The sequence below is a fragment of the Antedon mediterranea genome, chromosome 2 (genome assembly GCF_964355755.1).
Source record: "Antedon mediterranea chromosome 2, ecAntMedi1.1, whole genome shotgun sequence".
In the NCBI taxonomy this organism is placed as follows: Eukaryota; Metazoa; Echinodermata; class Crinoidea; order Comatulida; family Antedonidae; genus Antedon; species Antedon mediterranea.
Window position 1 is genome coordinate 33010020 of NC_092671.1, and position 12067 is coordinate 33022086.

A 12067-nucleotide genomic window follows, 5' to 3' on the forward strand; every position below is an offset into this window, starting at 1 on the left:
ATTCCGAAATAAACTATTCCTGTTCGGTGTTTAAACCAATAAATAATTAAAGAACCCTGTACTATGGCTGACCATCTGACTGATTAACATAACAATGAGTTATAAAGTAATTTCATGTCAATACTGAGAAAATAATCCGATTGGAAATGCGATCGAATGGCCGAACCCATTTTTAAATGAGGTTATTACCTGGATACTGTAGATATGTATGGCCGAGAAATCAAACCAGGATAGTTGACCAGTTTCCTGCAATACGTGCAGTGCTCTAAGTTTACTCTAGGCTAAACTAAATTATACATGCTAATCTATTCTATATTGAAGCCTAATTCCATATTCTTGTAGTGTGATAATACAGTACTTGCTTGCAGAAATGGTTCTCCCGTAACTATTATCGTCCTGGGTTCAAGTCCCGTCACATGTAAGGATTTTTTCTAAGGACTCCACTCCCAAAGTAATAAGACTTTGTTTATGTAGAGCATCTTGTGTATATGTTTGTCTTGTGAACCTCTGAGGGTCCCTAATGATTAGCAATTGCTGGATTGATCACCCTCATTAAATATGGTAAAAAAAAAAAAGCAAATGATATTATATTACTGTATAATGATTTATCTAATATGAAACAAAAAAAAGTTTATTTTTAGTTAAAGCCAATTTACACAGACGAGCGGTAACGGTAATAAAAATATAGAATCTGTGTTAACCTTATGCCAATTTACATACAGCGTGGAGTGGACAGGCGTTAGATACAGATTCTACGTGGGGCAAGCTACAGTACAGTACTGTTTTCCGCTTACCATTACCGCTCGTCTGTGTAAACTGCCCTCTAGAAAAATAAAATGTGATTTTATTTTTGGATGCTTTTAATTTCATTATTTATTAAGTTCATATGATTTCCATGATTTTTTAAACATTGAAAGTTGGCCTTTTTTCTTTCTTTTTTGTATTTTACTTTGGATTTGGGATGATCAGTGTAGATGAAGTGGATAAAACTCAACCACTTATTGTTGTGATAATGAACGGTGTACACTACTAGGCATGCGCATGCGGATTTTACATTTTTGCCTCTTTCACTCAACTGTCCTGAAATGAACTACATCAGTATTAATATTTTTAATATCAATCTTATTAATGATGTGATAATGAAAACAGTTTAGTATAGTATTATAGTATTATTCAAGTGGGGCACGGCATTACTGTTTCTAATTCTATACAGTGTAGTAGCTCAGTGGACAATTTGATACATTGATTGTTACTAATCAGTACATTACATTACCTTTATACTAATTTTATTATTTTAGTTTGATTTGTTGTGTTCCATGACAGATATGACACCTCAACCTGTTGTTTGAGTGAAAAGTAACAATATTATGTTCTGTAATGCACCTAGTTGTTTATGAGTGGGTTCTCAACTCTCTCTCCCAGGGGGGCTATTTCTTCCCCTGTCCCATTGCCTCAGGTCACATGTGTCCTTTTCAACTCTTTTAGAACAAGCAAAGCATTGTTGTTTATTGCTTAATTCTAACTTCAATTACTGGTCGTAGAAATGATTTATTATTCGTGTTGTCTTAGATTGCTTTACAATGTGAAATTAACAACACACAGGTATTCTTGCTTTATTTGCTGTAGTTGTTGTACATTTGTGTGTAGCTGTCAATAATATTCTATTCACTGCCATTGTTCTGTTGTTAAATCCTATTGCACAAAAATTTGCAATCTTAAAATGATTTTAACAATGCTTTAAAGCATCTATTATATAATTTGAATGGTTTTAATATCTGAAAAGTTTTTAGTAGGATTTTATTTTTTGTAATACGAATTGATAATTGCAAGATTAAATAGATCTGAAATATTTGTCTTTTGTGTACAGTTTAGTGTGGATTATAATATGGAACAACCGCAAATTTTGTGGTGACTGTTCACGAGTTTGCACGATTGTTTAACAAACAATGCAATCGCATCCTAGTTGCCTTGCCTCGATTTAGCGATTTACTGACAAAGAAAGTATTGTTAACAGTTCACCCTGTCTCACGGTTTCCACTGTCTCAAATTGACACATTAACAAAGGCTATACAATAATTGAAAATAAAATGTATTATAATTATAATTTATATAGGTTACGATTTCAAAGGGCATTATGCTCTTTGAAATTATTTTTTTTTAGATAATGTCAGTGTCACATATGTTAGAATTCTTTTGTCCTTTTATTGTTAGTGTAGTTGTTGTACTGTACAGGGTGGTAAATTAATTGTATTACAAGATGACTTACAATAATAATAATACAGTTAATTTAAAAGCTATTTATCTGAACAATTAATTCTTTTGAGCCATGTTCACCTCTAGCAAAATGGGTCAGATGTCAAACCTACAGCATAGTACTTCTTGACTGTATTGTACAGTACTGTAGCCTAGATATCCAGCCCTGGAACATGAATTAAATCTATTGAGTTGGCTTTCAGTTTCAGTATTTAAATATTCAATAATAATAATAATAATATTCAACCTTTTTTTTCAAAAAAACTTGTAATTTGGATTGAACAGATACAGAGAGGTCATTTAAGAATTACAGTATTTAAACAAGGAATTGGAAAATAAAATTGTATAAATCAAGCCAATATACTAATCCATGATAAAAATACATACAGTACTGGACAATTAATATTAATTTCTTGTTGAGCCTACACTGTCCATAATAAACAGGACAGGTACAGCAGTTTTCTATAATTACTATTTACTGTAGTAACTAATGCTAGTTTTGATCAAGCTGTCAAAATCCAATTTATTAACCCATAGGAATTGAAAATAATTGATTCCAATTATTTATCTACCCCACAAACCAGCCTTGTGCCTTGTGGAAATACTACCTGGCGGCTTCAGGCAATGCTGAAGAGTCAGCACGAGACGGATAGTCACATGATAGGATCACCTGCAGAGGAACAGGGACTTTGAGCCGAGATAGGACACATCAATCATAACAAGCGGCCTGGTACGCCCACCCTTTATGACTCATCCCTTTGGCTATTATAAACCTGCAACAAAATGTCACCTCTTTATAATGTACCCAACAAAATATGTACTATAATTGTACTGTATACAGGTATACAATATATTAGTAGTACAACTGTATTGGTATACTGTACTACAGTAATTTGTCAAAAAGAAATATAAATCATTTGTCTCTTAGTTTTTATTTATCTTATTTAAATATCTCCATTAATTGTAAGTTATTATATTCCTACTTTTTTGACCTATATTTCATTTATTTATAATTCTTTCAATTTCTTCAAATATTTAAAATAAAAAATGTGCATCAAGGAAAATAACATTTTAAGGAGAGTATTTAAAAGTTGATGTTCAAATAAATTGACATTCAATTATTTTTTAATTCATGGTTACGGTACAGGCTAACTAGAATATGATTCCCAATGCTGCTATTAAAACTCTAGTAAAATCTACTAACTACTGTACACACTAAAATTGTTTGAAGTCACCGATTAATATTTTTGTTATCAGAAGCAGTATGGCATTTTACCACAGACACATTCTGTAATTCGTCATATTATGATGTACAGTAATGTGTGTATGTGACAAACAAGCTATGATAATGTTATTATTTAGTTGATAATGTAAATAATTTGTTTTAACTGCTATTTGTAAATTATAATGAAATGATAATGACATTTCATTATGACAATTTGTGTAAAAAGGGGGTTTACTACACAACAAAAATAGCAATGTTTGTGGTGATGAGTCAGACAAGGGCAGTTTACATTTAATCTTCTTAGCAAACCTGCTATCCTGTAAGTACTTTATTTATATAAGGATAAGACAAAGGTCACATAATAAAGGTAAAAAAAAAAACAATAGGTATAACCTGTAGGCAGGTATATTTGTAATGCCTCACTTCCTGTTGTTTTGAAGTACATATTGATTTGCTAGTAATCTTCTTAATTGATGTTCCGAAAAGGGATAAAGATTTCCGAAAAAGAGATTTAAAGGCGTTTAGAATAATGGAGGCGGCAACTCTAGGGTTAATTATCACCAGTAGACTTTTTTGTGGTTAAGTCGGAGCTGATCAGTTGACTCAAATTTCATCTTTCACTTTGATGTTTACTATAAGCAATTAAACCTTGGAGTTGTTTTTGTCGGTGTGATCATTGGATCTTAACCGTTTGACTGTCATCTAGTGGGGTGTTGCTTAAATGCACTAGGGCGCTTTTTTGCACCCCTTTGATTGATCAGTTATAGTTATTACCAAAAAGGTGCCGAATGTTTATTCTAGATTTCAACCTGATCATCTGGATGATACATAATATTTAACATCTGTTCGGTGTGTTTGTAACAAGTTTTTATTTCAAAGTGTCTGTCAAATTGTTCCATAAGGAGGTGATATGGACAATTTATTAAACGGTAGTAAAGTTTGAGGCACTGGTAGGGACAATAAAAGAATGTTTATATTTTTGTACAGTATGTTTGATTATTTATACATAAATATAGGTTCCTGCTGAAGGTATGCACTGTACTGAGGGTGTCTCCTTTTTTAAAATTCATATAATATTTCCATCAACTATGCACTGTAATACAGTGGAACCTCTATTAAGGGGACACTTAAGAAGAATCTCCAGAATTGGGGTTACTGTAGATGTACAGCTGTACAGGTAGTGTTAATTTTACATTAACAAAAACATACTCTACAGTAATTGCCTCTCCTTTATTTCACAATAAAGTGCCCTTAATCAAATATTCTTTATTCATCAAACATAAAACATTGTGAAATACAACAATATAAGAATAAATATTAATATGAATGACCCTTACACAGTAGTAATATCCCATAATAGTGTCCCCTGAATATTAGTGTCCTACTGAATAAGAGTGTCCCCTAAAAAAAAGTGTCCTCCACAGAATAAGTCTGTACTGTAGTTGTGTGTCCCAAATGAGTTGTACTGTACAGTAGTAATAGTATACAGCAATGGCTGAAACTAAATCTAAAATATCAAGCAATTTTGATTGAAAAACTATGGTTAGTGGTAATTAATACTTCTAACAATACAATCTAGACATCAAGTCTATTATTAAGTACCATCTTTTGTATTCTACTTATAGACACATCCAACCAAAATTGACTTAGACCTATACTAACCACAAGTTTTGTACACAGTCATTGAAGACAATTAACAACTATTAAACAAACAAATTGAGCTTATTCTATGGTCGTGTTCGTACGGTGGTTAAAATAAGCGCTTAATTTCACCCATGCCTCGGGTTATAAATTGAGCGTTATAAGGTCAGTTGTCTTTACAACCTACGACCCCATTTTTGCACGCTAGTTTCGCGTGTTGTATATTTTTTACTCGCGATCTTTCTTTACAATAACAATTACTTGCTACCTTTTACACTGCTTATCCTTGCGACAAACCTTATGCCTCTTAACGCCGATAATCCTGCCGAAATATGCCTTCTCCTGACGACCATTATTTTACTCATTGACGAAGAATTTGAGCCCAATGTTACACGACGGAAACACCACCGACCAGCTAGGCCTACTAAGCGGTCTACACCAACAAGGACAGCACCAGCTGACGATCGCTCTCGAAGCATGTATGGAAGAGCTTCGTAGGAGAAATGACGGGCCTAGGCAGCGAACGTTGTCAAAATTTGACACATTGCCTCTATCGGAGATTTATTATCCTCGAAGGCCGAGTATAATTGGATTATCGCTGAAATAACCTGCAAATTTGGTGAACATTTTGCCTCGAATTTTTTGTAGCCTGAGGCAAAAGTTAATTGGATCACGCGAACGGAAATCGGGAATAAGCTGGTATTTTCAACCCCTACGAACAGGCGGCCCTATGCCAACAAAATACTAACAACTTAACATACAGTAAGGACAATGACACTGTTCTCAAAAATAAATAAAAATAGTACTAGTAAGTTTAAATATATTGACCAGTACAGTAGGTAATCATTAATTGTAAAGAAGCTAACTTTATAATAATTTGTATAAAACCAAACACTGTATAGAAAATTGAAATGTACAGATTTAACAAAACGTTAAATGAAAGTTCACCCCTACCACTTGTAACAGATGATTATGAATAATGTTTAATACAGGTGGACGAATGGTCCATCACAGGTGGACGAGGATGACAAGATATAAATGTCATCTTCTAATCATCCTCTGATTCACTCGCTAACTATCTGCTGCGAGTGACGCATCATGTGAACTATGCAAGACCCTGTTTGTTTGACAGTCATAGTGATGCCGATGACGTTGCTAATTATTCTTGTCACCGTTGTTGACAATTATACAGTTGGTGACATTTAATACCTTAGTGTTGTTTTACCCCAACTTGTTGCCATCTTATTACCATCTGACTATTATTAATATTATGCACTTGTTAAAGGTTAAAATAAAGTCAGTCCAGAGATTTGCATCAACATCAATGGATAAATGTTCTTATTATCCCTGTATTTTCGCACCGCGGGAAGTTGTAGTCCAGAGAACGGAATTATTCCAAAACAGTAACAGCGGGAGCTATTACAGTAGTAATTACAGTACTTCCGAATACTGAAAAAAATGAAAATGAATGAAAAAATGTCCACACCCCAAGAAATATTTATTGTTTAGTATTCTCTACCTTACAATACAGTACATGTGCAATTCAATAACCTCACTAGCACCATTTCAGGTTAAAGGTTAAACATTTAACGGCATCTTAAGCGTAATCGAAGAGATGTAATAATTCTGTGGCAAATATACAAATTTACTTTTATATACCTGTATAATTAATTCTCATCATAAAAACATTAAACATTGGCTTTTATCTAGGTCAATATTAGCTTATTGCACTCCTCCCATTAATGTTTTACTGAACAGCCAATCAGTAGTAAGAACCTTCATGTTAATATCTATAGAAATAAATTCTGTAAATATGATACAGTACTGTAGGTGGTGAATGTCGTATGACCATTGAGAAAATGGTATAACCCATGTGGCAATTTCCCTCCACTTTAATTTATTCAGAATATGAGATTTGAGAATTCATTTTCCATTTTGCAATATTGTACTAATGTCACTCACATACAGAGTAATGTATTTATACCATAATATACTGCAACCATGAATTTTATAAATCTAGTTTTTCCAACTGATGAAGTTTAAAATACTTTATACTGTAACTGTAATTAATACAATTACATTTTTAAAAGATTAAATTAGTGTTAATAATAAATATTTTAATGAATAATCTGTATTAAATATTGGAGTTTGCATTACACTTACTTCTGGCACTGGCTACGTGCCAATAACACGGTCATGAATATTCATGTTAACTTATTTTGTTGATTGCAAATTGGGTGTTTGTTGCAAGAAATGTTTCCAATATTCAACAAAAAAAGTGTGTGACATTTACAATAAGGAACGGCGTTATTTGAAAAGTAATCAAATTGAACTTTGCCTTACTACAGTAATCTTCTAAAGTCTAAGGGCCTGTTCAGACCTACGGAGTTATGCTTTCGTATTGTACAAGTCCATAGGTATGAACCAGGAAAAGATTAGTGGAAGCCACCTCGTACAACACTGATATTTCGTACGCTACGAAAGCTCAAGGTATGAGTTTAGTGGACGTCGCTTACAATACGAAAGTCACGCATCGATGAATATGACCTAGGTTAGATATCTAGCCAATCAAATTACAATATTCGCCACATCACATCGTGACATGTGCTCCTCATCGTATAGCCAAGCTGATCCATTTGTTGTGATCGGTGAACGTGCGAAAAAATCATACCTTTTGTTGTTACACTATACAGTATTATTATTATTAATATTATTAAATTAATTAATTTAAAATGTCATCGAAGCGTGCGCGTTGGCGAGAAACCGAAGTAAAATACCTTATTTCATTGTGGGGAAGCCCTGAGTTCAGAGATCGGTTGGAAGTGAAAAACTGGCGTAAAAGCACCGGCAACAAGATGTCTGTGTTCAACGACATGGCGGACACGTTAGCAGATGGGCCATCCTCATAAAGAAGGATTTAATATCCAAACGAAATTGAAGGGGTCGTCGTATAAAGCGGCGAAAGACCGAGTAAATAAATCTGGAGCCGGTGCAAGTATGGGATTTGAACATTTTTCTGCCATAAATGATATTTTAGGTCAAAGACCAAATATAAACCCAAACCCCAAAACGATCGGCTGGTTGATATGCCTGACAACCAATCGATAATGCCGAGCCCAAGTGTTCGGTCTAGGCCTGTAACTCCTAAACCAACCACTACTACTTTTAATAACAACGAAGGTAGGTCTATGCGTACGTTAGAGTTTGGTTAATCGCCAGCGAGTGACATCATATCCGTTTGTAACGCAACTTCGTTGCAATGAATCTGAACACTTTGCTCTTACGACGCTCATTAAAATATGACCTTGGCTGTGATACGAAAGCATAACTCCGTAGGTCTGAACATACCCTAAGTGTATTGTAATATTTGATTAAACCTTATTAATTACAACTACTTTAGTGTAGTAATACCACTCTTTTATACAGTACCAATAAAATACAGTACAGTATATGCAACTGACCATGGGACTGTGTCCTCTAAATGGGGTCCAATCAAAAAATAATTATTATTAATAATTCATAGACTAATGAAAAATTTTAATGTATTCAATTCTTTGTAAAATATAATTAAAAATGTTGTAAAAACTGTAAACACACTAGGAGATACTCTATTCTTTTGATATCAGTAAGCTTTTTGTCTTCCAAAAGTGAATTTATTTAGATCTATGCCTTTACGTCCTATCTGAAGGATGAGGCAATGACAGTAAAACATTTACGACAGACAGGTCTCGAACCCATGCCTTTTACTAATCCGATTCTTTTCCATGACATCATGTTTTGCTCTCAACGCCATATTGCTCTTGTGTATTTACAATACTGTAAGTGTATAAATATCTAGGGCTTAACTGATTACAATTGGCAAACAATATAGCTGTTAAATGACGTGATAGTTAATGCCAAATACAGGGCAATCTATTTATGTATAGGCTATCAAATTTATAATATGAGTTTCTGTTTACATAGTTTGCGTCATAAACACAATGGTTAAAAACAGTTTGAGTAGAAAATGTTCCTGATTTGTATTATTAAGTAGTATACTGCATTATAGCAGAAACTATTTTTAAGGTCTACTGTTGTTGACTGGACTTTAAATAATTATTTTTAATTAATTAATTAACTCGCATTAATTGTGTCAATGCCAACAAAATAGATGCGATGAGATTCATGATGGTGATGTCATGATACTGCTGTAGGTATATAATTACTTTCCAAATATAAAGTTCAGTAATTATATGTCGATGTCAAGATTCTAACTTTAAAGGTGGGTCATAAAAATAAAATTAAGATTTGTAGCAAATTTAGGTTCGATCACTGCAGCACTCAACTTAACCTAGCTAACCCAATTATATCCATGATGTCAGGATGCTAAACATGATAGGCATACAGAAGCACTGTTACATCAATATTGTTTAGCTGAGCGATGCAATCATACGCAAAGTAACGATAGAGTTATCGATAAGGCGTCATGTAAACGACAAGCTAGGGATGCAACAGTTTTAAATTACAAATGTAAAAACAGTTGAGTGTAATATATAACAGTTCGTTTAACCATGATTATATGTGATAGCTTGGATGGAAACGAAAAATTTGATAATTATATCGCACAGAACTTCACAGCGAACGTGCTGGCATTGAGAGAATTCGGAGAAACAAATTATATATATATTGTTAATAGTGTTCTACAAGCGTAAATAAATCAAATAGACAGATAGAGAACTAATGTGAAGCCAAACTTAACTATAAGATATTTATGAGATTACAGAATCACACGGCAGCTGCAATTGGTTTATTTAAGGCCACATGTTGACGGGATCTTCTGGTTCACTAGTCATGCCTTACAAGATTTGCCTATGGGATTTTAACAAAGTGATTTCAAACGACAATCGATCTTGGTTGAGGCTTTGGAGACCATTATACTTCTACATTTACCTATTCTTGCATAAAGTCTTAAGATAAATTTTTAAACTACCGTATATTTCGGTGTATAAGTCGCACTTTTGACACGCAAATTTGACCTCTAAATTAAGGGTGCGTCTTATACACCGAACATAAATGCCTCACCACACAGATTGTACATAGCCTAGGCCTAGGCTATCGTCACCTCGTTTTCTAGGCCTGAGTAGGCTAGGCCTACTAACGTAACGGCAACCTGCTTCTGCCTAGGCCTAGTTTTCAAGTCATTTTAGCATGATGTTATACTAAATATGATGAAAAGATTTGTTCATTATGGCGCTCCGATAAAATATCATTTGTAAACGTTTACGTCGTACGATTGGAATAGTATTTATTTATACAGTAGTTATACGCACGACCACCGTACCCCAAGCGCAAGCCCTTCTTTTGGTGGCACATGGTGTACGGTATTCGACTAGTATATTCTCCAGGTGATTATAGCATGGACCTAGCGTACACACTTCTCGGATACATAGATACTAATCGAATACGATTGTCCGTGAAAACGTGCGCCCTCTCGAAATGATTGAGCGAGGCTAGCCCACACACGTGCGTGTTACACACACGGTCATGCACTCGATGTTGCGGCCAAACTCATGAATAACAACTTGTTGATACTAGGTAAGAAAAAACCTAAATAAAGGACGCCGTTGTAGATATAACAAAATATATTATTACAATAATATTGATTACAATTTAAAAAAACATTGTTTTGATGAAATATAAGGTGCGTCTTATACATCGACGATATAAAAAATACCGATATTTTACTCTCAGTTGGGGGTGCGTCTTATACACAGGTGCGACTTATACACCGAAATATACGGTATGCATATTTTATGGATGTGTGAATTTGAGCACGGTGCAAATTTAAAGTTATTGATTTGACAGGGATGTCGTACAACGATGATAATGTGTTATGATGCACTACTGTTAAATGACTTAAACTTACAGTGAAACAAATGAAAAAACTCTGCTACCAAATAATAATAAATGTATGCTACCAAATGGTAAACGTACACTACCAAATAATAAACATACGCTACGAAATGTTGAACGTACGCTACCAAATGTTAAACGTACACTACCAAATGATAAATGTATGCTACCAAATGATAAACGTACATTGCCGGACACATTTACATACATAGTACAAAATAAAAATTAGATATTGTATTATTGACACAATAATAATAAGTATTTTTGTTATAACTAGATTGTATCAATTTAAGCCAGATAAGCCATTCGACACGTTCAAACAAAATCTAATAATACAATATAACATGCAACATATTTTAGTACTTGGTTTTTTTTTGTACCATAGTTTGTTTATTACGTATAGGTCATGTGAGGCCTTCTGGCACTTAACCTAGCTATCTAAACATAATGTGATTTAATCGGTTTTGACATAACTTTTTTTTTTAGAATAAAAAGCATACCATATGCTTTAAGTTGTTATTGTGCTGCCTGTAATAAATGTTTGCTTTTAAAAAATAAAATTGTCTAAATGTAAAACATTTTCCTATTTGTCATTCAGTTAGTGGCGGTAATTATCGCTGTTGGTTTCGATTGAATAAAATAAAATGAATAAAAATAAAAAATGAATAAAAAAAATTTGGAACATAATAATATATCAAGATATTATGTTCTAGCACTTAATTTTTGAAAAGAAAAAAATACAGTATCCAGTAAAAATCTTGCTATTCCTCTATGCAGGGGATGTTACTCCTATTATGGGATAATTTTTCTGTAAAACAAATAATCATTACCGAATGTTTTAACACATTTGGCCAATTCAGGAGATATCAATAATTAAGGAGATACCCTATTAAAGTGACATTCAGTTCACAAACGTGTCCCTTCAATAAGTGACATTCAGTTTAGGTCACAAAGGTGTCCCTTCAATAGGTTCTACTGTAGTGGCAGCTATATTAAATTTAACAATAGTGCAAATTATATTTTATGTAGTCCCATCTACTGTACCTGCTTATGTAC

General features: G+C 33.5%; 1 protein-coding gene across 2 annotated transcripts in view; it reads left to right on the top strand.

Moving 5' to 3' along the window:
- LOC140040837 (mitogen-activated protein kinase kinase kinase 13-like) overlaps positions 1–12067 on the top strand; it is a 42177-nt gene that overhangs the window by 16726 nt on the left and 13384 nt on the right. The window lies entirely within an intron of this gene.